At 43.3% G+C, this 26564-nt stretch overlaps 2 long non-coding RNA genes across 2 annotated transcripts; both read left to right on the plus strand.

Annotated features, from left to right (window-relative positions):
* Nucleotides 1-19974: 19974 nt before the first annotated feature.
* LOC140680582 (uncharacterized) lies at nt 19975-21403 on the plus strand. Its single transcript, XR_012051923.1, has 2 exons — nt 19975-20146; nt 21112-21403. It is a non-coding gene; the product is annotated as an uncharacterized lncRNA (long non-coding RNA).
* A 199-nt stretch (nt 21404-21602) lies between these two features.
* On the plus strand, nt 21603-24888 carry LOC140680583 (uncharacterized). Its single transcript, XR_012051924.1, has 3 exons — nt 21603-21681; nt 24442-24546; nt 24674-24888. It is a non-coding gene; the product is annotated as an uncharacterized lncRNA (long non-coding RNA).
* The last annotated feature ends 1676 nt before the right edge of the window (nt 24889-26564 follow it).

Here is a 26564-nt window from a genome sequence, read left to right on the forward strand (position 1 = left end):
CAGTGTACAAATATGTTTACATATTTCATTGTTTCATGGAGCGTAGAACTGAGATACATGGTGAGGGCTGGTGGAAATGAAGAGGAGTTTATTGCCACCTTAATGAAAGGTTTGTGTGTGCTACTGAAGCCCTCACTGAAGGAGTTGTAATGAGGTAATTGCCATGGGAGAGGAGCTGGTGGCACAACAGTAAAGGGGGAGATGCAGTGGCTGAGTGGTGTTGGAGCTGTGGGATGCACAGGTACTTCCAGAGAGCCCAAGCCCACTGCACAGTGCTGCTGTCACAGTAGTTGGCTGGCCAAGCTCATTTTCCAGCTCCTTACCTTGTCGTGTTGTTGTTATAGATTGATCTTACTTCTCCGTCTGCTGGCTTGTGTGCTTTTAAAAATCTGTATCATTAGTGTTGTTCATTGAGATCTGTTGCTTTGCTCTAAGACCAATAGTCTCATCCCTGGTAATGTGGGAGTTGTGTTGCTTCCTGGATCACCTCTTTTACCACAGGTCTAAAAAACCTGTCTGACTGTCACAAAAAATGTTTTGTGTGAGCTATTGTTAACTTCCGTATTGTGAAGTGACATCTTAAATAATGTTTGTTCTCCCTCTCCCTGACTCACCTGGCTGTGCTTTCCCAGCAGGGCTTCAAGCTCTTGGAAGTGCCAGCAGGAGCTCAGGACTGGTTTGAGGTGTGCTGGGTGGTAAAGTGAGAGGGGCTGTGCTGCTGTGACTCAGGTGTGTGTGTTACCTGAGAGTGTTGGCTCAGAACCAGAGCAGGGGGTGCGAGTCAGTGGCAGAAGTGTTCTGACAGAGCCCAGGAGGCAGAAGAAATAATGTTGTTTCTCTTAGCTGATGTTTGAATATCAGTGCAAGTTTACTGTTGAAAAAAGCTTTTTCTCAGTCTGAGCATCACTTGCCTGCTAAGGCAGACAGAAGGACTAGGGACTTGTTGATTTTGGGCAATATTTCATTGCTGAACACCCATGAAATAAATGTTCTAGACTTTTGCTCTCTTTTTAGTCCCAAGAGTGGCTATATAATGTCCCCAGTGTATTGGTCAGTCCAATCTTCCCAAACTCTTGGAGTCTTCTACTGCTCAGTTCCCGCTGACTGCATACCAGCCCAAATGCCCAATAAAATTCTAAAAGATCAGATCAACTGACAGTCCTAGTGCAGCTCCACAGAGGTGGATTTTTGCTGGCTCAGTCAGCTGAGTTTAGTCTGAAGAGCTGACAGAACAGTATAAAACACTGGAGCAATAAGAATCAACAGAGAATTGCCAGGGAGAGAAACAGGAATAAGTGCCTGATCTTTGAACCAACTGATGAATAAATGACGTATAATCTAGTGGGGTATTGATTGACATGTGGTGCTACAGAACAGTCAATGAAGAACACAGGCCTGGGTTTGGCTAGATGTGTGGCTACAGTCTTGGCACATGGCTCTGTGTCTGAGGCCCTGGAGGGGATGGAAATGGTGAATGAAGCACAGACTGACAAGAGGACTGGCAGCCTCTTTGTTGGTGCCATTCATTCCTCAGCAAGTAGGATTTTTCTCTGAGGGAAATACAAACTGGGGACTTTGGTGAGCTTTTTTCCCCTTCCCTCCTCAGTCTTCCTTCGGGTCCTTCCTCCCTGCCTTGCTGTTTCTTACAGGCGCTGGCTTTGGGATCCAGAGCAAGTGCCAGAAATGCTTCCCATTGCTGGCTTCTCAGGATCTAATTTTGCCTTCTGACAAGCCCAGCTCTCAATGTCACACACACTGACACGCTGCCGAAGAGCTGCTGTAGTTGGCAGAGGATCCAAATTGTGGGTTTTGTCACTTAAAGCTGAAGATTCTTTTTCTTGCCCATCTAGGACCCAGTAGTGATCCCAGTGTAGTGCTGCTGTAATCCCCAGCCTGGCTGATTAATGCCTTTGCCTCTCTGTGCTTGGCCCTGCATCCAGGTAGCTGTAAGCAGAATGTGCTTCTGATATTGCTGAATGATAGAGGGGCCATCAGATACTTCCTGTGTTCTGCTGGAAAAAATACTTATCGAGCAGATTGTTTTTAAATATAAATCCATATGAAACCAAGCCTCAGAAAGGCCCACTGGAGTAAAATTTCTATTGAAAAAAAAGACATTCAGGTGATATTCTACCTCTTAAACTATTGCTAGAAGCCAAATAGTGTTTAATCTCAGTTTCTCTACTGCAGTGACTGGCTTTTAGCTGTAAAAGCATGAAAGTTCCTTTAAAATTGGAGAGTGTATGTTTGCAGTTAAAATTTAATTTTTGTTGATGCTTTCCTAGTCTGAAAAGTATCCTGTAATTAGATTCCATTTTACAGCACTGCTATTAGTGCAAATCACAGTGGTTTTGTATTACAATTCATAGCCAGATATTAAAAGAACAAATACAAACCACAGTGAAACCTCTGTTGTGTTGTAACCACAATCAATACCAGACTGTAAGAATGCAAAATCCTCAAATTAATAACACAACATCTAATGGCAGAGAGTATTAAGCAGTGTAAAGAGCTAAATAAAAGTCAATTTCTTACATATAATTCTTATTTAAAAAAACCTGCATGCAGACCTAGTCACATGCACATGCTCAGCTTTAAAAGCCAACCAGGCAAGTACAGGAAAAGCCTTACTTGTTGTGAAAGCTTATATTTTTAAAGAAACTTGCTAAATGTTGGAAAAGTGTTTCATGGTTGCCTGGGAACAGCAGAACAGAAGTAAAATAACTAATTGCTCACTTTTAATCTCTCAAATAGATTTTAATTTTTTAGAGTAAAACTGTGTGCTATTAATACAGAAAATAATATTATTTTAGAAACAGTGTAATCCCTATTAAAGATATGCACATATTTGTGTACATTGTTTAGGTATATAGACTAGATATAAACAAACAATTTTCAGGTTTAAGCTTTCAATTAGTGTTTCAATTGCCCATTGCCTACTGCTGTGGGCTGTTTTTTCCTTGATTAGATAAAGTACTTTGAAATTCTGGGTCAGCAGTTGATATTGTAGTTTCAAAATCCTCTAAAACTACTCCTTATGGAAGCAAAATACTGTTGGGAGCTTAAGGTTCGAAATGGGATTTGCAGTTTTCTTGCAGTGGCTACGAGCAGAGGCCCGTGCTCACCCGGGCTGCAGCTGTTAACTCTCAGATAATTCAGTGCGCTGTGATGTGTTGTTTTTCAATAGATACGATTTTAGTTAAGGAGAAATTCAGTTTTTTGCTGGTGTGGATTTGTTGGTTGTGCCATTAAGAGAAGGAGGTGAAACCTGTGTCTGGGAACTCAGTCATACGTGACATTGCTGTTTGTTTGGAACTCCCATCCTGCTCCTTGCTGGGTTAGAGAATTTTCCCCACACATCCCAGGTAGGCATTTTTGTACATCTTCCAGAGAAAAAGTCCAAGCCATCCAGCTTCCCCAAATTACAGGGGGGAATCCAGTGCCCGGTTTAGGTTGCATTTACCAGAGAGCGCAGCTGTCTGCTCTAGAAGTTTTCATCAGAGCTGTGCTATCCGGAGGAGCGATTCCTGAGCAGCTTTGTCACCCATCAGTGCTTGCTTTCATTGTTTTAATCCTTCAAAGGGCCCTTGTGAGCGGATCCCGGGCACACAGCGGGGGCTGTTCCGGGCTGGGTTCCCGAGCAGCTCCCGGCGCTGCCTCTCTCCCTCCCTGGCTCTGGGCTGGGACGGCCCCGGCTCAGCCCGGGCACGGGGCTGAAGGGCCGGAGTGACTAGCAAGGGCTTTGGCTGCTGCAGCACTTCACTGGCTCTGCACTTACCCCTCAGATGTGCAGTGCTGCTAGCTCAGATTTACTTTGAAGAGGCTTGGTTTTTAATAACTCTTCAACTTTTGTTGTTGTTTTATCTTGACGGTTTTGGTACACTGGAAGGGAACTCTGGGCTCCACTAAGTAATACCCTGGGCCTGCTCCATGGGTTTCGGGGAAAGTTGATTGATTCCATGGTGGAGAGAATGGTGAGCTTGCCTGCCCTGCCTCTGGCCTGGGCTTTCCCCATCCTCGGCCCACGCTTGCCTTGGCTGGGGTCCTTGAGGAGCTGCTGCCATCCGCTCTTCCCAAAGGCAGCGGCTGGGCACGCAGCAGGTGCCGGGTGAATTGCTGGGATCCGTGTGCTGACAGCTCCCCACCCGCAGGTCGTCCACGCGGCCGGAGGCGGCGAGCATCGAACCGCTGGGGCCGGCCGGCTGCCTCTGCTCGCAGAGAGCGCTGGTCCAGGCACGCTCCTCGCAGCCCACGCGCCTCACCACCATCATCTCCGCCGAGGACACGCGTGAGTCTGAGCTAACCGCTGCTTCTCGTGCCCGTCCTGCCGTGCTCTGCCAGCAAAGCTGAGATCTGGAGCTGCACAGGCGCATTTCACTTCCTATGCACAGTCTTTTAGGCTTTCCATCGCCGTGGAAAAGTAAAAAGTTTTAACTTCTGTTTGCCTCAGATAAGTGTTAATTACTTTAATGATACACCCAGGAAAAAATGTAATTCTTAAAACCCCCACCCCCAAAAATCCACCAATAGAGGGGGTGATTGAAATATAAAAAAGTGTTTAATAAAAATGACTAGCGCAAATTCAGATACTTAGTATTTGAAAAGCTGGAAGTTGCTTTTGTGTCTGTCATACAATATACCTGGTTAGTTTTTATAGTGAGAGAGAGGCAAAGCCGGATGGCCAATTAAATGCCGTGCAGTCACTAACTGAAGGAGTTTATGGGCCTTTATTGTCTGTGGGTGAAAGTCATCTCTGGGACATGAGAGCACTGTAGCAACTCTGCATAAGCACTCCCAGACAGCACCTGTACCTGTCAGTGTAAATGGAGATCAGAGTTTCTGCAGATTTATTCTGCAGTTCAGTGAGGAAGGGAACTGTTTTTCTTGCTTTCTGAGTCACTGTTTGACCATGAGTTTCTTCATGAAGGTCATGACCAAGTTTCGGTTCCTTCAGTGTCAGTGCCTTGTGTCACTGGCTAAATTTGAGGTGCATCTTAACTTATCATTGTTCTTGATGAGCACATCCAGTGTTGTGCTTTCTTGTGCTCTTTCTGATGTCTCTTCAAGTGACTGGACAAGTGCTTCGCTGTGATGCCATCGTTGATTTAATTCATGGCATTCAAGTTGTGTCCACAATGAGAGAGCTCTACCTTGAGGATTCACCGCTGGAGCTCAAAATTCATGCTTTGGATTCAGAAGGTAAGAGATCTGCTTGTAGGAAATTAAATAGATATTGAAAGTTCTAACTGTCTGATACATGCACTAGCTTTATTTGTCACACTGTTGATTGTTTGAAGCCAAGTGGAGAATTTTAAGGAGTTTCTCTGGATCATACCTGGTGAAGTTGTCTGTTCCTTTTTTTCTTTTGAGCTGAAGTAGTCTAAAGAATTTTGCAAAAGGATGTTTTTGTGAACAGTCAGGTATCTGACAGGAGGTTCCGAGGTGATGTTTGAGACCAGCCACCTATTGCTCAATCTGTTTAACTACTACACAAACACTTCTGGGACACACCATTTAGGCTTACAAGAGTCAGTGCATTTGTGAATGCATTTGTTATTTAATAGGAGCAGAAAACTTCTGCTTTTTGTAGCATCAGAAAAAGAGCCATGATCTGATATGAATTCCATGCTTACAACAATCAAGTTTTGTGCACACACAACACTCCAAGCAAGGGAGTTTTAGAACAGCTACTGAAGGGAAATAATGTGTCAAGCGGCTATAAAAGGTGGAATTAACTGTTTTGGTTACTGTGCCCATCCCACCTGTGTTTGTAAACTGTGAATGTCAGGTGAAGTATGGTAATATGGTGATATGTTAATAATGAAAAGTAAATTTGTTTTTGTCCTATGTGCAGTGCTGGATTTGTGGCTTGGTGTTGTGCAGATTCAAGGGTACTTCATGGTTCTTCTTGTAGGGATAAAATAGAGAAATTTCCCAGGGAAATAGGTCATGGTTTATGTTCCAGGAAGACTCTATGCTCGTTCTCTGTTTATATTTTAATCTGGTTGTTTGATTTGTAGGAAACACTTTCAGCACTTTGGCAGGGTTGGTGTTTGATTGGACATTGGTGAAGGACCCAGAGCCTGATGGCTTCTCAGATTCCCACAACACTCTACGGTAAAGTAATTTCCTTTGGTCTCAAAAGTTGGTTCAGTCTGATGCGTAAAAAATACTTCCCCACATCTAGCCAGTTTACTGAACTGGTGCCTAAAATGATAATGTTAAGGGTCAGTTGTTTCAGTTTGGGTTTTTTTAACCTACTCAGCAGCCTGGGCACTTTGTTCTCTGTTTAATTTAACTGATAGTGTTAGTGAGCAGCTCTGGTAGCTCCGATGCCATAATTAGAAATAAACAGATGCAGTTGTTATCTTTCTGAAACATCTCATGCAGAAGGAAGATTTACCAGTAAGATTGTTATCTCAGGATTTCAGCAGAGTTTTATTTTTCGCTTTTGAAGGGAAAAAAGTCACTTTCCATTTCAGAAAGGAGCTCTCTGAGCCTTAAGAGTTTCAGGTGTCAGTGGACACTTAGTTCTGGTGTTGAAATAGGAGGATTCCTTGTGGGGAAACCAGTTCTCCTACAGAGCAGAATGGTTAACAGCCGACTTCCATCCTCCACCTGACACTCCAAATACGCTGCAGGTGGGATGGGGGGAGCCAGCAAGACTTTGCTCCTGGGCAAACACAAACTAATTTTGCAGCCTTAGAGAAGCAGCATTGGCTGGGGAAAGCCTGCTAAGCCCATAATACACCTGAAGCTGCAGGTACAAGTGAGAGCCAGAATGAATGGCTTAGTGGGACTGGATATCCCAAGTCCTGGTACATATGGAGCTTTTTTTGTCAGTATAACTATTTGCTGATGTGATTTTAACCAAACTAATATTGATATATTCTCTACTGTTAGCATAACTATGATACCATAGAAATGTTCTACAAGTGGTACAGCTTTGCAAAATAAATCATAAATTGTCAGGAATATGTTAATATCCATAACTGTTCTCCATATGGCTCCACTGGTTTTTCTCTGAACGTGAACATGAAGCCAGGCAGATCATGTGCATACAGAAGGTGACACCATGTGAAATATGCTCCTCTTTCCAAAATTTCCTGTCATTTGCCCGTTCATGGCAAATTCCTTCCCTCTCTTTTGCCACTTTTCACTGAAATTTCTAACAGTTACTACAGGTTTTCTGCTTGCAGACTATTTTCATAGTCATTTGTTAAATACGTCCTGGCTTCTTGAGGGAGGTCAGAGTTGCATTCTGGGTTTGTTGAGCTATTGCTTTTATAAACATAAGCTTTGGGTCTTGCACATCAGTTCTTTTACAATATAGAGGGGTTTTGCAGTCTCATCTACTGAACAAACTGGAGAGGTAATTGTAGACAACATGTGCAGTCTTGTGATAGCTCACAAGCAAGCTTCAGACAAACTTACCTTTCACAGAAGTTAGCTGCAGATACCTCAAAGAATGAGTAAAATTGGGATATCTGGTCCCAGGCAAGTATCTTAAATCGGCTTAAAAATGGAAGTGGCTGGGAGTAGATGCTGGTGGTGTTTCTCTGTGGGTAAACAAAGGTTGGTTAACAATTTTCTGTTCACTTTGTGATTCACCTTTCAGTATTCTCAAGTTCTTAGAATCCACTTACATCCCACCTTCCTATATATTGGAAATGGAAAAAGTTGCCAAGCAAGGAGATACCATTCTGGTGTCTGGAATAAAAACAGAGAGTTCTAAATTAAAGGCAAGACTTCAGGAAAGCATCTATAAGGTAAGATTTCTGGATGTCAGAGGGGAGGACGTATTTCTGAATGTGTGAATGAGCATCTGTTTTTCTATAGTCTCCAAAATGATCTTCATATCGACATGAATTTTTTCTTCATTCTTGCACTGTGTGCACAGAGCAGATCTCTGTACCATTCACTGTCCCTTGCATTTTGTTGTGACAAAAGTCAAGATGAAACTAAAGAGCCAAATAATAAAAATAAAATTACAGCAAATAATGGTTTACACTTCTAGATTCTAAATTCCTGCTTCATGGTCTGTTTTAAACAAATGAGCTCTTTTTAATGTGGGTTTTTTTTTTTTTTTTTTCCCTCTATCAACAGAATGTACAGCCTTCAGAAGTCAGATTGCTTATTCTGGAAAACATATTTTTAAATCCAACATATGACATTTATCTTCTGGTGGGAACATCAGTTCAGTACAGAGTTCAGAAACAGAGGCAATGGAAGATCACAGGTTTGTTCTATTCTCATTTATTTTTATTTTTTAATGCTTTGTGTGAATTTTTAACAGCTGAGAAATTTTTAATTGTGTTTAAACTACTATGTTAATGTTTAATACTGTTTTCCTAAGGCACACAGTGATAGAGCTGTTTAGTTCTTTCTGTCAAAAAAATTGTGACTCTTAAGAATATACTCTTGCAGATTTGTCAAGGATGTGGAGACAAGGGTAACTTAAAATGAGAGCTAACACTGTGATTTTAGTTGTTGACAGTCACTAAGGAATTGACTGACTTTCTTGCTTAAATCAAATTTAGATTAGTAACTTTTCTAACAGAAAATGTTTTATTGGCAAATGGATTTGCTCCACAAAGTGAAGCCTTTATAAATGTGGGTTATCTGGCTTTATGCCCATTTCAAAATGCAGTGCCTTGAGTTTTCTCTCCTTTTTTCCCTTCTGTCTTTTTATTTCGTTTGAAGCTGGAAATCACTTGAATGTTAGGTCGAAATACTGAGATGACATTAGTTGGGAATTGCAGTTTCACAGACATACAATTTGCCAAGAAACTCGTTTTGTGTGTGTGATGTCAGGACAGAAGTGCTATTTTTACAAGCCACTAGAAGTATTGATTTCATATGTGCACTAGGCATCAGTAAAAAGTAATCAGCAATAATTAGCAGCAGATAGCCACTGCCACACCTGCTTTTATTGTTTCCTATGTTTTGTTTCACGTCCAGAAACAGCAATGCCATCAGAGCAGTAGGAGCTGCAGCTCCAGAACAACATCCTCCATCCCAAGGGACATCCCTCCCCACCAGTTGCCAAGCTGGACCAGGCAACATCCACTGTGACTACATTGCAGCAGGGCCAAACCAACCTCATCCTGGTGCACAAGAGTATCCTTTCTTGGGAACGCTTCTCCAGCCACCACTCTGTGGCAGGAGACAAGCTTTCCACCCTTGGCAACACGGAAGGATCAAGTTATCCTCATTTGTGTCGAGTCTGGAAATCAGGAGCTGTGGAAAGCAGCACTGCTGTGAATTCAGTCTCAGCACAGCTGTCTGATGCCTTGGAATGCTTTACCTAATTAAGTTGGCAAAAGATCACTTAAATCATGTCTGTTCCCCTCAGTCACTGTAGAAATGTATGGGGCTTTATTTAATGTTTACATTTCAGTCCTTATATTCTCTAGTGAGATCTCTCCAAAGTGCTCGCTGTCCTGCAGTGAAGTGGGGAGAATGTTTATTTGCAGTGCACACTTAGCTTTAGAATAGCCAAAGAGGCTTGAGGAGTGCCAGGAGAATGCTGCTCTTGGCTTGTGCTGAACCATGTGTTCCTTGACTGAGCCGCAGGTATCTGCATGCAGGGTGTGTCCTGGCTGCCCAGCAGCACTGTCTGTGTGGTAGCTCCTGCATATTTGGGTTGGTACTGCTGCAGTCTTCTGATTGAATAATGCAATTTCTGGCCTTGTTTCTGTGATTTTCATGCTGTATCTCCACGCTTCCGTTCAATGTTAGCTTTCACAGAAAAGGAATTTTATTCATAAAAGTAGCTCAATGTGAAATAGGTTTTATGTACTTTCTTTTATCTGTGTAGTCAGCAGTTTAAAATAATGAATGTTCATCTGCAGAGTGTGGGCACCAGAAGCAAAATGCTTTTCTCCATTAGATAAAGAGGCTGTTGTTTTGTGCTGTTCAATATTTCCTGTTTTGCAGGATTTACAGTTCATCCAGGTGACAGATGGGTCCTGGAAACGGGCAGACTTTATGAAATTACAGTTGACATGTATGATAAATCAAGCAATAAGGTGTATTTATCTGATGTAAGTTGAAATGTTTAGATACTTTTCTGTGACTGTCTCCTAAATCCTGACTTGCTTTGGAATTGAGTGATTTCTTATTTACATTGAGACAGGACAGTGCAAAGCTTGTTGTTTCTTGCCTCTTCATTTTTTCATTTGTTTTGTTGTTGTTACTTTTTAAAAACAAAGCACTCTGGGTGATTCATGTGAAGTTATTGGAGTCTGAAGTGCTGTAGAAAAAAAAATGGAACTTGGGCAATGTCTTTCAGGTTGGATGGGGCTTGGAGCAACCTGAAATCACCCAGTGCCACCCCTGCCATGGGCAGGGACACCTTCCACTGTGCCAGGCTGCTCCCAGCCCCAGTGCCCAGCCTGGTCTTGGGCACTGCCGGGGATCCAGGGGCAGCCACAGCTGCTCTGGGCACCTGTGCCAGGGCCTGCCCACCCTCACAGGGAAGAGCTTCTTCCTTAATTCTATATACTAGGTACCAAATACACATAGTTCTTAAACTGCAGAGGAAACGAAATTTAGATAATTCAGTTGCAACAAGAAAAATTTTATTGAATTACTGCTTTTGAGACTATTTGATCTAGGGGAATATTATTTTATTTCCCCATAATTGCTTTTTGGGATACAGATCTGAGTTTGAGCTAGAGCTTAGTAGTCTGCCTTTGAGACAGTATATTCATGTGTTCTTTTGTGTTGAAGAAGGAAAAAATTAGAAAAATACTGCAAAATATGAACTACTTAGTGGTATAAATATAGGTACTTTCATGTTAAATTACATTTAACATGAAATTTAAAAAGAAACTTTCTGTGTAGTTAATGTCTCTAAAGGTAAAATCTTACTGAAAGACTGAAACTTCCACAGGGAGAGTTCTAATCAGTTTCAGAAGTGTGTCTTTGAACTGTGTTATTAAACAGTTTGCTTACTGACTTCTTGTTGTATGTTTAGGGCTTTCTGTCCTCCACTGACGTCAGTACCTGTGGCAATTTCTGTTTCATGTTTTGGTTTTAGAATATCCGAATTACTACAGAGCTGTCCGGAGAACACTTTGAGGTGCTGCAGTCCTCTCTGAATGGGTCCTATCATTATGTGATGGCTGTAAAGGCAGGTCAGACCACAATTGATGCTGCACTGACATCAGTAGTTGACCAGGTGTGTCTTTGTGAAAACTCCTCTGCTTCACTGGCAGGCCTAAAATTAATTGAGCTGTGCAGTAGTGACTTCCTAGCAAAAGGAAACCTAAGAATTACGTGGGTCTGAGCTGTCTTTGAACAGATTAAGAACCAAATTCTAAAATCCTTTCTTCATGAAAACTGTCAGTTGAGTCAAAAGAGGATTTGCTTAAATTAAAGACTGTGGGATTTTGCTCCCGAGCATGTGGCAAACTCCTGTTAGGGCAGTGGTACACAGCACTGATTTCTTTTCTTGGGGCAGATCCTTGTGCTGGGCAAGGGGCCTCTCACAAGGCTGAGGGAATTTTACACTTTATTGTGGTAGGATCATCACTCATACCCTGACCTTGTTCTGCAGTCAGTTACATCGGGGAAGTTTGCTATCAATTGGTAAGTGACCTTAAACTCTGGAATGACAATTTGCCAAATGTATCAGCCTGCACATTTCTCCAAATTAATATTCATTAACTTTCTGCTGGTTGGGCAGGCTGCTGAATGTATGGCTAACTAGGGCACGTGGTGTGGAAGTGAATTGCTTTTGCTTGAAAATTAAACACTTGAACCCATTTGCTGTAAAATCAATTTAGTGATTCCTTGAGCAGGATTTAGTAGCTCCTTCAATGTGATACACCTCAGTCATTTTCTGTGTCAGAGATGTTTTCTTCAGTGGAAGAACATCCCTTGAGAGTTGTTCTTCCCTCAGAACTGCAGCAACACTGTGTTGTGCCAGAGGGTCGTAGCACTGCAGTGACAGCAGAGCTGTGAAGGCCAATGTTTGGGAGGGAGGGCTGAGCAAGGGCGCTTTCAGGCTGAATTTTGTACACAGTGGGATGAGCAAAGAGTAAATATAGGTGTTGAGCCTCCAGATTGGTTCTCCAAGGGAGGTCTCAAAATAGGAGCAATGAAAGACTATCTTTTTTCTTGCCTTTTAAATTAATGTGGGCACCTGGATCTTCATAACATCAGCGCTCATTTAGTACAGTGGCACACCTTGCTGCCAGGAGCTATTTGCTCACTAGGAGCTCTGTTCATAAGTGGTCCTAAATAGTTTTCCTTCCTCTCTGAGGTGTTTTCAAGGACATGTCTGTACCTAAGGACTAAACATTAACTCTGGGAAGCTCTGCGGTGCCATTTATAACACCGTGGTTTTGCACTTTGCAGGATGGAGGTGTTCATACCTTACCAGTTCCAGGGAGAAACCAGCAGGATGTGGAGATCTATGTTCCAATATTGCTTGTACCCAGCATTCTGATGTTTCCTTGTCAGCCAAAAGCAGGAGCCTACCAGTACACCATCCAGGTATGCCAAAGAAGTACCCAGCTGCTGGGTGTGTAACTCGGGCAGGCACACTGAGGCCTGACACCACTGAGCTAGGGCTGACTGTGGATACTTCAGGCACAGTGGCATCCAAAATGTAACTTGGAGGAGCTTCATGGGACGTTAGTTACAGGAGTTAATATACAGTTTTAAAAAAGCACCAAGAAACCAACAAACATAAAATCCCACTGACTTCTACCTCTTGTCTTCCCTTCCTCTCTCCCTCATGCATGCACCACACACCTATGCCTGGAATGGTTGGGAATTCCAGGAGCATCCCATATGCAAAGATCCACAGCAATCATTAGAGGCTGCCCTTTGCTGGCAAGGATGGGAAATACGAATGGGAGTGTGAAGTGACTACAAAGAAGGGCATGACAAGTTTAATTAGCATCACTCTGCCAGCCTTGGACATCAGTATTCCTCACTGGCCACACGCCTTGTGCTCCTAATACAAAGTTCCAGGGAGGCAAAGGCCACAGCTTATTTACAGAAGGGATGATTTCCATGTTTACTAGGTGTGTCTTTGCTCCCAAGTTGTCGGTTATTCCTTTTGCTTCATGAAGCAAATGGTTTGTAAGCCAGTATCCAGTATCTCCAGTCCAAGTAGGGAAAAGAAAGTTGTGCTTTCTCAGCCCAGACTCTTATCCCAGGCCAGTGATACCCAGACCCTGCACTCAGGTGTTGGATGCACAACTCCTACCTCTCCCTTTTGGCATAAAGTAGTGCTCAGTGTCGGATCTGTGTTAAGTAAACTATATGCAAATAGGCAGCAGGACACTTGGTGCCAGGCTCTTCTCCCAGGTAACAAGGGATAGGATGAGAGGAAACATCCTCATGTTTAGATTGGATATTAGACAAAGTTTTTTCACAGGAAGAGTTGTCAAGCCATGGCACAGGCTGCCCAGGGCAGTGGTGGAGTCACCATCCCTGAAGGGCTCAAAAATTATGGGGTATGGGACCTGAAGACAGTGGTGGACTTGATAATCTCAGAGGTCTTTTACAGCCTTTCTGATTCAGTGACTCCATGGAGAGAATCAATCTCACAGGATTAAATTGCATTCTCCAGTGTAAGTCTAAGGGCAGCTACACTGAGTTAAGCCCTGCATAACTCTACTTGTCTGTTCTGTGGGATTAGTTTGGTTTACTTCATGCTATTCCTGACCACACCAGCAGAGTGTGGTAAAAATTCTTAGTACTAAATCTGCATTTGCAGTACGTCATAATTCTGCTGGAGTTTTCCCAGTAAAGGAAAGGAAATGTGGTTTTGTTTCCTACCTCTTTCACGGTTCGGTTCTCACCTTATCTTGCATATATAATGAAGTATTTCACTAGAGAACATTCCTTCATGGTACTGCAATAATTTTCTCGCTGTTCTTACTTTACTCTGATGTTTTTCTATAAAAACATAGAAACCTTTTTCTCCCAAGATTTAAATTTTGCTGAAACTGAGACCTTTCTTCTGGTCTCTAGATTCCACAATACAACTGGTCAACAGCATACACACAGCTCAACTGTTCCTGCCTCTCCATCAGAGTTTGCCTCCCACTGCATAGCTTCAGTCAGGCTATTTCAAATGGGTGAATAAAGTTTTTCTGAAAATAAATTGAAAGGGATTTTTGGATCTAGCCAAATTCTGTTTATAGCTGAAGTAACTCGCTCCAGAAGGTACCAGAATGCCTGGCAGGTTTTCCTTTGGCAGCTATCTGGTTTGTTGGGGGTTGCTGTGTTCATATTTGTGCCAATGAGATGGTTTCTGTTGCCCTCCTTCGGCGCACGCATGAGAGGTGCAGTGCAGCTGTGCGAGGTGGGCACCTGGAGGTTCCTGGGGAGGGCACTGCTCCCAGGTAGCAGTGTGGAGCTCCCTGCCAGGCTCTGGCTAATGGTGAAGCTGCATGGGAAGCTGCTTTACCCTTCCTCTCCTCAGTGCATACTGACTGTCAGAGACAGAAAGTGTAGTGAGGCGTCTGGGGTTTATGGCAGGGACCTGAGTCTTCATAGTTATTAAGAATTGGGTATTTCTGTTTTATGTTTTCTGCTCATCTCCCTGTTTCAGCTGAAACACCTTTACAAATATGCTGAGCCCTTGGATTCTTTCAGCCTTTCTCACCACATCCCATGCATCTCCTGTAACACACCTCTGCCTGTTTATTTGTCTGTGTCCTTCTGTAATCAGATTGTGCATGTGCTCCGAGAAAGGAAGAAGGGAAATGACCCTCCTCTTCATTTTCTTTTTTTTCTCTTTCCCTGGTAAAAATTACTAGTTAAGCTCCTGCATAATTTAGATTTGTTTGTTTTCCGCACTGTCCCTCTAGAGAAGATTTATCACCTTGTTCATTTTTAATTATGAAAAAGGTTAAAGGAAATGCTGAGGAAGTTAAAGAAATTAAAACAATACACATTTTAAAATGGCTCCAGTGTTCACCTGTGTTTTACTGTGATGGAATATTTGACATTTGTTTTGGTGTGTGAAAGAAGCTGAAATTAAAATGAAAGGTAGAAATCTTCTCATCTCTCTATTGCCTATTAAGTTCTGAGGTGTTATTTTATTTGTATGTCCTATTCTCAGTGCATTCCTGGTTTTCACACAAGATATCCAAAGCTGTGGAATGTGAAAACCATGTACTTGATTAAATATTTGAAAGATTTTTCCCTCTGTATTTCAGACTCAGGGTGGAAGTGGCAACTTCAGCTGGTCCTGTTCTAACCAGGCAGTAGCCACAGTGACAGTCAAAGGAGTGCTGAGCACGGGGAGCGATGCTGGGGTCAGCATTATTCAGGCGTTCGACGTGCGGAATCCGCTGCTGTATGGCGAAATGAAGGCAAGAGATTCATTGTTCAGTGATTGTTCTTGAATGTGGCTTTTGGAAACAGCAAAGGCACTGAGAATGCCATAGGCAATCCCCTTCCATTTCCTGCCCTGTGGCAGGTTAAGTGATTTGTTTCACTTTGTGCTTTAGGGAATCCAACCCTGTTCAGTGCATTAACTTGACTCCCATTTTTGCCCCTTCCTGATTTCCTTGGCAAGCCTTTTTTCCTGCTGGAAGTTTTAAGTGCAAGAAGGAAATGGTAATTAACTCCTGGCCTGGCCATCTAGGCAGACAAGCCAAACTAAAAATTCATTCTGTAGGGTGATAGGTGGGTGTTCTCCCTTGATACCAAAGGGTGACAGTTGTTATCGGGATGTACAAGGAAATTTCTGTCTGGAGAAGTACCTGAACTGAGCACCATGCTGCAGACAGACTGCAAATACCCGAGTTGGCCAAGAAAAAACAGTACTTTGGGAAAATTAGGAGAAAATGGCAATAAAAAACATAGCTCCCAAGAGGGATTTTGTGGTGTCTCTGTAGACCATCCCCTGTTCTTAGGTCATTGTGGTCAGTGTGTGTGGTTTGGAGTGAGGAGAATGCAGGAACAGTACATCGGGTGGCCCCAAAGGGAGGGGTGTGACATTAATTAAAATCTGTTCAGAATTTAGCTTACACACTCGCTCTGAAATCATTCTCTGAACAGCCTAAGATGCTGCTTTTTAGCAGCGCAACAGTTACCAGCTGGAGACACAGGGAGGAAGATTTTTTCAGCTTAAACTTCTTATCCTCAAACATAAGTCAAAGCCTGAAGACAGCAAGAAACCTTCTGACCATGCGAGCTTTCAGAGCAGTGTATTGCACAATCTGAATAGGTTATTTTTGAATGCTTTTTTTCCTGTGTTAGGAGCTGCTTTCTGTGTGGAACAGCTCTTCAGAGTTCTGTTTACTGACCTCAGTTTTTAGTAGTAGTAGTTTTAGGAGTAGTTAATACACACAGATTACAGCTTTAATTCTGTCCCATACAGTTTGGTATCCTGAAGCCATTTGCAGAAGATTAAGTAGTTAAGATCCTAACACAAGACCTTAACTTAAGATCCTTAACTTAAGTAGTTAAGATCCTGCAAATAAAAGCTGTGATTGCTATGAAATCTCTGGTCTGAGGTAGATTCTTTAATGGACGCTAAACCTCTCCCAGGTGGTGATGATACCCCCTGGCGATAGCACACAACAGTCCACACTTCAAAGTCAGTAAAGCAGAAGAGAGAATGACAGGAGCAGCAGTAAAAGGGAAGCTCACCAAGCTGCTGTGGGCTTGGGCTGGCGTGGAGCAAAGCAGTGACCCAGCCTGTCCCTGTTCCTTCCCTGCAGGTGTACGTGAGCGAGCCCAGCGCCATGGAGTTCACTTCCTGCCAGGTGGAGGCACACGTGGGGCAGGTGCTGGAGCTGCCCCTGAGGATCAGTGGCCGGACCAGCGTGGACAGGGGCGAGCTGGTCCCCCTGAGCGACTGCTCACAGCTGGAGCTGGGGGTGGAGCTGGAGAACCCTGGCGTGTTCAGCCCACTTGAAGGTGCTTTAACTCCCTCCCTGGTTTGGAAGTTAAATTGGTGACAGGTCACACCTCTCCCAAGTCACCCTTTTCCCTTAAATCACTGATTCATAGTTCTGTACAGTATCCCCACAGAACTGCCAACCTCAGAGGGGAGGGGAACCGAGTAGTTTTATTTTGAGGATAGATTTGCTTTTTTATGCAGAATGGTTTGAGTTGGAGAGACCTTAAAAGTTCTTCCAGCCCCACCCTCTGCAATGGGCAAGGACACATTTCACCTGTCCCAGGCTGCTCCAAGGCTTGTCCAGCCTGGCCTTGGCCACTTTTAGGGATCCAGGGGTAGCCACAGCTTCTCTGGGCACCCTGTGCCAGAGCCCTACCACTCTCTCAGCCAAGAATTCTTTCCCAGTATCCTATCTAAACCTGTTCTCTGTCAGTTTGATGCCATTCTCCCTTGTCCTGTCCCTACATATCTTTGTAAAAAGTTCTCTCCATCTTTCTGGTAGGCAGCCTTCAAACAGCTGTGTTGAATTTGATGGACAAGCCTGGGCATTTCTTTGCAAATAAGCTCTTGTATATTTTTAATTTATCTGACAGGAAGACTTAAGCCAACTGCTGATTTTTGCAGTGGAGTGAGACTGAAGGCTGAATTTCAGGGGTACACCAGGCTGGTGGTTGTGTACACCCACGGGCACGTGCGCCTCAGTGCCAGCATCGCCATCGCCGCTTAACTCCCGCTGAGAGTGAGTCTGCTTCCTCTGCTCCTGGAGAGATCCAGGATCCAGCACTGAAGAACCTTTACATGAGAGGGAGCAGGTTATGCAAGGAATAGGTGTGAAAAACTGAGGTGGGTGGGTTTACATTCCACCACTGGCTGGTTCAGTGAAGAAAATAAGAAAGAAGCTGAGTCCAGGGTCAGTAGATGGAAATACAGAAGAGGCTGCTTTCTTATTTTCTTGCCTCATCTGCAGAAGCCTAGCACTGACTGCAGGCTGAAGTCTTGAGTATTTCACCATAGCTTTCCCTCAATATGGAAAAAATGTTAGTGCAAATACTACAGATTTGTGTTTATAATGAATGTAATGTGATGTTGTGAAACAGAAACTGGAAAGGTTTTTGTGCACTAAATGTCAGGTTAACTGCTGTGGTGGTGAACAGCACAGGCTGTCCCAGGGATGCACATCAGTGCAGAATTTGTTAGACAGGTTTGAAGTAAAACTTGTGTAGGAGAATAACTACACACACAGAATTGTTCTGGAGAGAGCACTGGCAAGTGAAAGTACAATTTGACGTAATTTCATCCATTTTAAATACTTCTTTAAAAGTATAGCAGAATACTATCTCTCAGTGCTCATAAAAATATATTAAGGATCTCCCTTTTGCTGTAATTCTTCATGAGAGAGATGTGATTAAAATGCAGCTAAAACTTGTCTTTGGATCCGTTGCTTCCTTTGAATCTAATCCAGCTGGACAGAATCCTTGTGGATTTTGGTGCAGCTCTGTTTTTCACTAAGTGTGCTGACAAACCACTGCATGGGAGAAATCACAGTCTTATCCAAGTAGAGCTGTTCCATTCAGAAGGAGGTTTATTTTGCAGAGCACAACCAAACAGTGTACATAGATGATTAATTTTCAATTAATTAATTGATTACAGGCTATCGATCCACCATCAGTCGCTTTAGTGACTTTGGGTTCCTCTAAGGATATGTTGTTTGAAGGAGGACCGAGGCCATGGGTCCAAGAACCTTCCAAGTTCTTCAGGAACGTTGCTGCTGAGGATGCAGAAAGCATTGCCTCCTCTTTACTTGAACTTCCCACACCTCGAAACAGCAACTAGCACCGGGTTAGGGTGCTGTGCAGGAGCCTGGGAGAGCAGGTGAGTGCCAGAAGGGCTTGCTGTTGCCCTCCATCAGGTGCTGAGAACTGGCTCCAGACAGATTTATGGTGCCATATGCCTGTTATGTAGCTAGATGCTTTTATAATGAGCCAGTAAAGAATTTGGCTAAGTACCTTGTTTATGCATTTTGATGCAGATTTTAGAGTGAGCATTTCACAACATTACATTAAAAGTGGTTTATGATGGGTTTTTTTCAGTATAAACCCAAGTTGTGGAAGCCTTATGTTGTGGGATGCATTGAACATCCTAATGAGTGCAGGTTCATTTTACATGAACAGGATCAGAGCAGAAGGTTACTGAGCAGGCTGACTCCTCTGTCTGACCTGCTCCTCTTAACTGTGTTACCTTCCAGTGTAATTCTGTTTATTCTAACAAATGGCAGCCCCAGGAATTGACTGCTCTACTCTCTGTGCAGCCTTGGTGAGCATGACTGTGCTCATTTTCCACTTGGTTTTGTTCTCTCCAACATACAGAAGTGATTTCTCCTGCTTTATTCACCCTCCCCAGCCCATGAAGCTTTTAGCTTCAGTATAGTATTCTTCTGCAATTCTGCAAGGCTTAAGCATTTTGGTTGGGCTGCCAAGTTCCACTGATTTCCTCAGTGGACACTTTGCAAAGTGGAGCTGTTCCTGTCAGTGCAGATTCCAAAGGAACGGGCCTTGGTGTTGATGTGCAGGTCTGTGCAAGGCTGGCTGTCCCCAGCACATCACACCTGCGTGGCTCTGCCCAGCACCAGTGCGTGCGGGGATGGGGCAGGTGACCAGAGCTGCCTCAGCCTTCTCTGGTTTTATATCCACTTCACTTTGCTGAAGGCTAAAAAAGGAATGTAAAATAAAAGATAAGATGTTTTTAAATACACTGAAGTGACTATAAATGTTGCCTTTGGGCTGGTCTGTTCTCACTCTGCAAGAACACCTGCTGTTTCCTTTCTCAGTTACATGAGATTTGTTGTTTGAATCAAATTTGATAGTCATGAACATGAACACCGAGGAAAGAGTTCCCAGGAACAGTACTTTCATAGCGATAAAGAATTGTTCTTGAGGTGTGCTCCCTCTTTTGCATCTTCCTGTGTCTTAATAGTGCTGTAAATCCACAAGCACTGTATTTTTGCTTTTCATTCTGATATCACAGTGTAACTGAGACCTGTGGAAATACAGCATGCCTGAACTAAACTCTTTCCTCATTTGCTGCTTTCAGGTTATTACCTTAACAGTTGGGAGCAGCCCCACAGTCACCAGCCCTTTCCCAGTGGTTGAGCCCACTGCCGTGAAGCTCATCTGTGCTCTCCCTTCCCGGCTGGCTTTGATTCCTGTTTATGGCAGCCCTCAGCTTGCTCTCTCCTGCCCTTTGCTCCAGCAGAGCAAGCAACTGGTAAGCCTGGGAAGTGGCAGGAGAAGAAGGTGTTCTTACAGCTGAAAAATCAGTGTTTGGAGCTCCATGTGTGAAACATGGCAGCTGCTGCAAGAGGAGCAGTAACTGGTGCTGTGGCCACACTGTGCCCTTGGGGGCTCCTGCACAGAGCAGGCTGTGGGAGTCCTGCAGTAAATGGACAATAGATATGTGTAGATTATCAGGCATAAGGAACTTTGCTATTCTGTTTTTCTTGCTAACGGGTGTTGCCACACGTTGGCTGCTGAGTAAGCCATATTTTGTTGTGTTAATATTCCCCGGCAAATGTAAAAGTCATCCTCCTTCCCTAAAATGAATCATTTTAAAGAGCTTCTATGTAATAACAAGAGGAGATGGAGACTTCTGTGTATTGTTAGCCACCCCAGAGCTCACCTGCTTTTCTGTCTCCATTATGTGTCAGCTTACCTTGGTGCACTGCTGTTGCTAATGCATTTCACCAAAGCAACACCAGAATTTTGAGCTTTAACAAACAGCACTGTTTGTCATCATTTATTTGAATTTAAAAAACAATTTCATTGAGCTGTGGTTCAATTCTGTTGTTGTTGGTTTGGGGATTTGTTTTTTTTTTTTAAGGTAATTCACTGGCTAAAAAAACCCCAAACCCATGCTCCAGTAAAACCCCCTTAGAGTTCAGAGATTCACAGAATGCTCTGAGTTGGAAGGGATCATAAGGATCATGGAGTCCAACTCTAAATGGCCCATACAGGACTTGAACCTACCTGGTGTAAGCAGCAGTATGCTCTGACCAGCTGAGATAATCTCAGGGCTGTTGGAGCACAGCTGAATGCCTTGCACTTGGCTCCTTTTAACAAACGTTCCTTATGCATTGATGTTGTACAAACCTCATGGAACTCAGCATATGTTTTCTTTAATGATTAAAAAATCCGGTTGTATCGGTTCAGTTCAAAATATTCCTTCTTTTTCAGGTTCCTGTTTCCAATTACCACAATCCAGTGCTGGATTTGGCTGCCTATGACCAGCAAGGCAGGAAATGTGATAACTTCAGCTCCCTTAGTATTGTGTGGGAATCCACAAATAAGGCCATTGCTCGTATTGAGACGGAGCTGCCAATGGAGCTGACTCTGAAGGAGGAGGGCAATGGTCAGAAGAAAATGGAGGGTATGAGTGGGCTGAAATGAGCATTTCTTTGTTTGACGGTCCAGATTAAATCTGTTTGGCAGTGTCTCATCTTGATTAAAGAAATTACTGTAATCTGCAGTCATACTTCAGTTTAACGTCAATGTGCACTTTTTAGTGTGTGCTATTAAAGAGAGGAGAAAAAAGGAACCAAGTCCAATGTCTAGAACCTGTCTTGAGAGAGAAAGTTCTTGTCCGATGCGAATGAGCCTAGAGGAGCTGAATATATTTCTCATCTTTGTTGCATTCTAAGCTTACAAACTGTGGTAGTTGACCATGCGTTTGGAACTGCTGCCATCTCTGCCACTGCCACTGGATTCCAGCAGCCCCACCTGAAGGCAGCCAGAGCCCAAATACCGGTAACAGTACCTGGGGGGATTTGCCATTTCCCTGTGGTCAATGCCCAGTGGTCTGGTGGCTTTATTTCCTCCACACACAGTACTGTACAAATCAGGCAGCTCCCTGGTGCAGTCCGGTTCATTCTGCAGAGGTTTGATACTGGTTCATGGTTTTCCTGCTTTCCTCTGCACTAGGTGCTGCTATCCAAATCAAATTTGTCCAAGTCCTTGGGAGTTTTTTAACCATCTGAACAAGGGCATTGCAGAGAAGTGTTTCAGTTGGTTTTGTTTCAGTTTAGGGTTTTTTAATGAATTGGTGACTCTCTGCTGCTTGTCCTTCATTAAAGCAGCCATGTGCTTCATGCAGCTGTCACTGGGAAAGCAAATGGATTATTGCCCCTGCAGAGCTGGGTGGGAAAGTTCTGCATGAGCAAAGCAAAAGCTGACTGATTCCTCATATGGACCATGTGTTAGTCTGGGCTCTTGTGGGAATCCAGGGCTTCCCTCTGGCTGCCCTGGCAGGTCTGGGACTCTGGCAGGGGTCAGGAACCCCCCTATACAGAGCCCCGAGAGACACTGTCTGTGATCTCTGTCCATGGAGAGGAGTTTTCAATCTTACAGGATGAATTACAAGCTCTGAGTGTTTGATATGAGTAATAATTAAGTGTGACACAGGTGCAAAAGTAAAATTTTAGGTTTCTAAATTAGGGGTTCAGAGGGGACAAGATAGAGAAAATTAGGTGTGTCTTGTCCTTTTCCTCCTTCTTCATGCCCTCCATGTTTCACTGTAGTGTTGGCATTTTTCTATTGGTTTAGGCTAGGGACACGCTGTTCAACGTAGATAATAGATATTGGCACATTATTATAAATATAGTACACGTAGTTTCTGGTATATAATGTTTGTAACATCCCACTGAGGGGCAGAGCCCCACACGCTGCCCTGCAGGACAGACCTGCGGCAGGGCAGCAGAACATGTTAGAGATAAGCAAGAATAAACAACCTTGAAAACAGCACAGACAAATTATAGCTTCTTCTTTGGCAACGGGGCAGAAAGACAGAGACTTTCTACAATCTCGGAATCACCAATACCCACAGATTCCGACAGGCTCTGACTGATGCTCTCTTTTTTTTTTCCTGATGCCAGCCATAAGCACAGGCTCTCATTTTACAAGTCATTAGCCACTCCCTGAAATACTTAGCTAGGGAAGAAAAACAGTAAAAGGTAATGATGATGAACAAAGAGGGCAGGTGTAAACAGCTGGCAGTTTTCTGTTTATGTCACTTTTGTAAACTGAATATAAGGGCAGGTTTCAGCCTGTGGAATAACCTGGCATGTGCAATAACTGACTCTTAAAATATTCTGCTTCCTAACTGGAATGTCTGTTTAATCTTGTTAGCAAGATTTAAGTGGATTTGAACAATATGCAGTACCTTGAAAACATACTTGAGGCAAAAAGTTAAATATGCAATGAGCGGTTACAGGATTTAACTCAAAGCAGGTAGCAGATGGGCACCAGTAATGTGAAATACTCTGTGGGCCAGGTTCTTCTCAGCTTGGCCCAGGTGTGGCATCTGCTTAGTAAATTCTTTGAGAGGTGATCTTTTTTGCCACTTGGTTCTTGACTTTTCTGTGAGGTTTCCACTCTTCTCATGTTGGGAAAGCATGGTGCAGATGTATGTCCCCTGAAAAATTTGACTATGGCTTAATGAGAATTACCGCAGAGACACAGTTACTTTGCTGCTGAAGTTATTTGCGATATTTGGTTGTGTTTCTTTTTTTTTTTTTCTCTCTTAGAAATCGAGCTGTAATATGGATACTTGATGTTCTACAATAATTTTGTAGTTCACTGTGCTCTGCTTTGTTAAACCAGTATTATATATTCTTTCTTATTTTCCGAAATAATTAGTAAAGAGGCTGCTCTAAACTTTGCCTTGAGTTCAGAGAACACTGGCATATTCTTAAGTTCTATTCTCTGTGTTTAAATTTCGGAGGACTCTGTAGATGTTAGTCCTGCTGCACTTTGTGGGCTCATGAATGTGTTGTTTTTTTCAAATGAGGTGACCTGGGTGCATTTTTCAAGTACATCAGCAATGGGCTGCTCTGTTCTGCTTTCAAACCTGCCCATTCTCCTTTCTTGCAGCCAAAAACACAAACAAAAACCTAGTAGATGGGATATTAAGATGTCTTGACTGTTGTTCCATGTTTAAGTGGAACACCCTATTATGTCATTAGGGAAAGATCACATCCTTTCCACATCAAGGAAATAATTCTACTAATGAGGTGAAATGGGTACAGAGTACTGACTTCCTCTAGAAATCTTTTTCCTTTTCTGAGCTAATGTTGCTATGAGTGAGTGATTAAAGCTGCATTTAGTCCCGTATTCATGTACTTACACTTAAGGAAGAATTTCTTTTGGTGGCCTGCTAAGAAGCATGAAAAGATGAGTTAGAACTAGAACACTTTGTGCATTTTCCTTATCATTCTGTATGACTTGGGCCCGTGGCTCAGAGTTAATATCCTGTCTGTGCTTGTCAGACATCATTCACTGATCCTGCAGTGCTGGGCCCTTGTCCTCTGCCTTGGCCAGGGGTGCAGAACAGAGCAGCCCTGAGGATGCCCTTCCCTGTGCTGACTGACTGAGGCCTCTGGATCTTGGGGGCATCTCATCCCTCAGCCTGTGCTCTGAGCTTTGGTTGCCTGCTTTAAACATCCTCCCTGCACACACAGGACTCTGGCAGTGTTGTGCCTCTTTCTGTAACTGCTAACATTGTTCTTGCAGCACGAGGCTGTGCTCCCAGGGCCTGCCACCATTGAAGTGATGCTTGTGGAAGATGTGAAAGTGAGCCCCACTGGGCTCTCCATCTACAACCACCCTGACATCCAGGTGAGGAGTTACTCTGCTGCTTTCCAGCTGCAGGGAGGAAAACATCACACATTACAGGGGGTGTGTGAGGAGACAGCTTTACTGGAAAGATACAATCTTAATGCAGGATGCTTTTCTGGTTTTGCAGGCAGAACTTCTCCTCCAACAAGGTTCTGGATATTTTTTCATTAATACCAGTGTGCCAAATATTGTAAGAGTGACACATGAAGAGACTCAAGGCATTGCTTTGGTGAGTGCAGTATTTTGTGGTTTTACACCTTTTTGCCAACCAGGTTATTGTTCTGCAGCTTCAGCACTCCTGGGCATTTTGCAGCAGGTGTGAATAGAGAGGCAGTAGCTGCATTTTGGATGTGTTTGCCTGTCACGGTTGTGCTTCAGGCAGGAGATCTTTGCACTGGCACTTTCTGCTCTAGTCTCAGGTACAGGAAATTGTTTCTTTACAGCTTTGATGCACTTGTGTTCCCTGTATAAGGTAAAAGCCAGTTCCAAGTACTTCACCCATTACAACTTTGTAGTAAAATGTTCCTGATTTCACAAACACACCACAAAGAGTAACATGACAGAATTATTCAGAAGCTACCCATAAGATTAATTGGTTTCCAAAGTAATACTGGAGTATTTGCTGTGGGCCAGTAGTTCTGAAGGTTTCAAATTCTTCTATCCTACAGTGTTGTTTCAGGGTATTTTAAAATCACAGTATTGCATCCTGGTTTTGTGAATGAATATTTATTAAAGAGTTTATTCTGATCTCCATATGAAGTTTCTAATGCACTTTTCCACTAGAAGATGCCAATAAAGTGCAAGTGTGCTTGACTTCATCAGGCCTGGGATATGAAATGCATTCTGCAGTGAACACCAATAAAACTCTGTGTTTGCATTGCTGCTTTCATTAGGAAAGAACTTGAAACAAAACAAGTTGCTCTAAAGAGTGGTTTTTATAAATGTATCAATTACAGGTTTGTCTTTTAAAAAGTAATGCTGATAAAGTTGTGAAATAATGATAACTAAGGTGGAAATTAGAATATCAAAAGAATTGATGGAACATCTTAATTGTCTCTAACTGATTTAAGTGTGAGGTGGGAATATTTTTTCCAACTAGGCACAGGGGTGAGAAAAAAAGTAGAAGAGATGAGGAGTTTTTTGTACATAGTATACTGTTCAAACTCTTAATAGTTTTTTAGTCCGGTCTCCCTGATGGGTTTAACTGATGTCCATGAGATAGGTTCAGTGGTCTTGTCTGGAATTCAGGAGTGGAGCAGTGACAGCAAGACAGGCTTTGTGAAGTGTAGGAAGAGATTTAACTGCCTGTCAGATTAAAGGAGAGAGAAGTCCACATTAAACACATTTTTTAAAAAATGCAACCCCACACACATTTGGCAGGTTTGTTAGCCCTGTGTGCTGTGCTTGGGTTCCATCCCAGTACAAGCCCTGGGTTTTTCCATGGAAGCAGCAGAATGGCCTGGGAAATCAGCAGGCTCTGTAAGGCTGCTGCCATGGCAGGTACCAGTGCAGCCAAGTTGACAGAGGATAAGTTGGCAGTAAACTCTTGTGAGAAACTAAATTCAACTTATCTGGAGCAGTGATTCTCAGACTCTTCAGTGGGACTGCCAAGGAGGAATTCTGTAGCTCTCCCTCTGGTTTTGACACAGCAGCTTCTCTGGGCATGGGTGGGTGGTAGCAGGGGAAGAGTGAAGAGTGGCCACCAGTGCAATATCCCTGGATACTGGGAGCCACTGGGCACATAATGGGAGAGGAGAACAGCAGAGTTTGCTGAGACAGGAAGAGTTTTAAAAGTTGCAGTAGCCCTGCTTGCCTTTTTCCCTGTTTGCTTTCTCTGGTCTCCCAGCCCAGCTGAGCTCCATTCCAGCTCCCTCCCTGTGCCACTTCCCCTGCCCTGCTGCCCAGCCCCTGTGTTAGCCACCCTCTCTGGGAACTGCTGCTGTTCTGGAAGCTGACCTTTATTAAAACTTCACATCCCTTTCTATTTTGAGGCAGAAACAGGAGTAGTGCCCTCACAG

Source organism: Taeniopygia guttata, chromosome 25 (genome assembly GCF_048771995.1).
Source record: "Taeniopygia guttata chromosome 25, bTaeGut7.mat, whole genome shotgun sequence".
NCBI classification, from domain to species: Eukaryota; Metazoa; Chordata; class Aves; order Passeriformes; family Estrildidae; genus Taeniopygia; species Taeniopygia guttata.